The 3,306-nt window shown below is 31.1% G+C and overlaps 1 long non-coding RNA gene across 1 annotated transcript; it reads left to right on the top strand.

The window, feature by feature from the left end:
• The first annotated feature begins 24 nt into the window (after nt 1–24).
• On the top strand, nt 25–3,306 carry LOC127712535 (uncharacterized). The gene is made up of 3 exons (XR_007987153.1): nt 25–238; nt 2,216–2,325; nt 3,187–3,306. It is a non-coding gene; the product is annotated as an uncharacterized LOC127712535 (long non-coding RNA).

The raw sequence follows: 3,306 nt of genomic DNA, 5'->3' as shown, positions 1-3,306 counted from the left end.
TTCTTTAATATTTATTCATTTCGTTCGTGTATATTTTAGAAATTAAGAAATGAAAACTGTAACTGTACTAAGTTCAATTTTCGTATCGTTTATATGCCTTACGGAAAACCGACCTTTTCCGGAATCGACTTTTGTTTTATCACCGGAATTGATTTTGAAATTTGAATTTCGAAACGAAGACAGGATATCAACAAAGAGAGCCAAGAAAATTGTTTGTTACGCGATATATACTCACTTGGTAAGAATGATTAATCTGTTAAGATGAAACTTGTGCATTCATTGTGTGTGTTCAATCATAATCGGAACCAAATTACATCTGTTTCTGGAGGTGCGGATCAAGGTTTTGAAAAAAAGGGGGCCCCTGCCCAAGGCAAGCAAACGTTTGGAGTGATACTTGTAAATAGTCTATACATTTATCTTATAAGTAGCTCCATAAGGGGGTCGGGGCCCCTAAATCCGCCACTGTTCAAGCATCTACGTACACCAATTATGAATTTGTCCATTGATATAAAAATATTATAAGGATATGTGGCTTGTGTGTTTGAATTGATTGCCAATACACCTTATCGCTATTTGTCCGCCATTACTGGCCATGGACATCACAAAAGTTCCCGTAAAATGTTGACGTCATATTAGAAAATATTTGACACCACAATTGAAAGTAATACACCTTATCACTATTTGTCCGCCATTACTGGACATCACACAACTGTCACAAGTTCCCTTAAAATTTTGACATCATCATAAAAAATATCTGATGCCACAATGGAAAAGTGATTGTTGTTTGACATCAAAAGTTCAAGCAGGATAGATTCTCGGGTCAAGCGGGAATAGCGATAAGGTGTATTATTGTATGACGTATGCTGACGTAAAAAGTTCAAGCGGGACAGATTTCCAAATACTGAAATAGCGATAAGGTGTATGAGACAGCTATCCACCAGAATTTAAATGACTTGGATAAAAGAAATTATAAGTCACTGTACGGCTTTCAAAACTGAGAAAACCAATGCCATATAGTCCACTTTGAAGCCTTGACAAACAAATGTTAAATTTTTCTCAACACAATTGAAACAAAACAACTAACTGCATACATTAAATACATACATGTATTATGAAAAAGAAATTTGACAGACTTAAACCAGTCAGGGATATAACTCTATAGGGTTATTACAGAAAAATAACATACATTTGTTACTGTGGACTGAAAAATCAAAGAACTGTGATAACATATGTATGTTACATGTTTCAAAGGGACAATATACATCATTAGTTTAGTTAAAATGTATGCAAGTTCTATTGATATTACTATTGTCTTTATGTATACTTAACTATAGAAAGATATAACAGTTCATAGTTTGACAATTTTGAATAGTATACCTATGTTATTACAGAAAATATATGCCTGTAATAACTAAAGGGTGTTATCACAGCTTCTCTATATCACTCCAAAGCATTTGCTGAGACATACATCATGCTTAATTACAATGTATTTTAATTTATTGTAAGAAATAATGACCAGAGCATGTAATGAGGTTCTGCCAAGCTTCCCAGTGATTCCCAAGTGTCTCATATAATAAGTTACATTCCTTTAATAACTAAGCCTTGTTATTACAGCTAAGTTTATCCCTTAAAAGCCTTGTCTCATTGATTTACCATGGTTAATAAAAAATGTATTAATTTAATTTAAAAATTAGTTATCAAGGCTATGCATTTAGTTTCTGCGCAAAGTCTCAAGAGTTCCCTAGAGCCCACTATAAATTAAAATATTTTTTATTTATTTTACAAATAACAAACATATGTTATTACAGATTTAGAAAATTTAAGGAATAAAGAGTAGATAACTCATGAAAGTATCTGTAATAACACACGCAAGTTATTTTCTGTAATAACCCTATAGAGTAATATCTCTGACTGTAAACCAACAACAACTATTGCAATAAGCATGACTCAATACCTTGTTTCCGAGGCACACAAACAAGTTACAATAACACTAATATAAGCACCATTTGAATATGGAGATTTTTTTTTCTAGTAAAATCAGTGTATGTATGTATTTGCAAAACAGTAAATTAAATTTCCCTTAACAGCTTAATGAACATTACAAAGACTATGTAAGACTTCAGCACAAGCAAGATAATATAAACTGTTGCTTAAAACTATATTTATTGCTTCATACACACAATGTACATACAATGTATCTTTTATTTTTTAACAGGAGCTAAAAGAAAAGCCACAAAGGACAAGTTCAATATGCAGGTTTACAATTTGGAAGTGGCGCAGGTTCTTTGAAATGTCTACAACCTTTCAGGAGAATTTTTTTTTGAAGTAAGATTTTCATACAGAATTACTGTTATTCCATATTTAATTCAAATATTTAGCATAAACAATGCATTACATTCAAGATTAAGGGCATACAATACAGAAAAGATATCTGGATATTTGAATAAATTATATTTTTTGTGACAAAATAGAAACAAGTTGTTTATTTAAATCAATCTTTTAGTCCAACAGTGTGCTTTCATAAACATATTTGCTTTCCTTTGAAGTATTTCAAATACATACATGTATAAACAACTCATTTAATGACATCTGTGTGTTTCTCGGAAGTTAAGTTATATTATTATCATCATTGAAAAAACAATGCGTAACACTTCGATAAGTTATTATGTGCCTATAGTATACTTCTAGGACTGTATCATATGCCCTTAGATACAAATGACAAGTTATAAACTATGTCACTCTACAGAGTTTAACACTTAAAAAGGACAATAAGATGTTTAATGACATTATGTAGCAGGGCTTTTAAAGGCCCTTACATGATACAATGCATTTAATGAAAACTAAAAAAAAAACAAGAAAAACAACAGCCTGATTTATACAAAACAATAAAAGAAAAAAAATGATAGACAACAATCAACGAGTATAATGAAATAAGACTCTGGACTGGAAACATATCTAGTTATTTATGTGTTTTTTTTTAATAACTAAATGAAGTTCAGCGTGGCATATTGCTCTCTCTTAACACTGTCAGCCATTTATAGTCCCCTTCCGACAGACTATCATCGTTATTTGTTTCAAAACTTTAAAGGGGAGGGGATGTATATCCTTCAGGCAACTTGAATCGTTCTATAATAAAGGAATGTGCAAGAAGTTCATATATGAATGTAAGATTAATTTTTTTTTCAGAAGCATGGCACAGCAAGAAAAAGATATAAGACACTACAAGACATTCCTAGTGATTTTGAATAAGACAATTGATTGACTTTTTCAATGTATTCTTAAATAAATCAAATAGTTGATGTAAAA

Source organism: Mytilus californianus, unplaced genomic scaffold (assembly GCF_021869535.1).
Source record: "Mytilus californianus isolate M0D057914Y unplaced genomic scaffold, xbMytCali1.0.p SCAF_8, whole genome shotgun sequence".
Lineage (NCBI taxonomy): Eukaryota > Metazoa > Mollusca > Bivalvia > Mytilida > Mytilidae > Mytilus > Mytilus californianus.
Note: the sequence above shows the minus strand (reverse complement) of the source record. Positions and strands in the feature narration are given on the sequence as shown.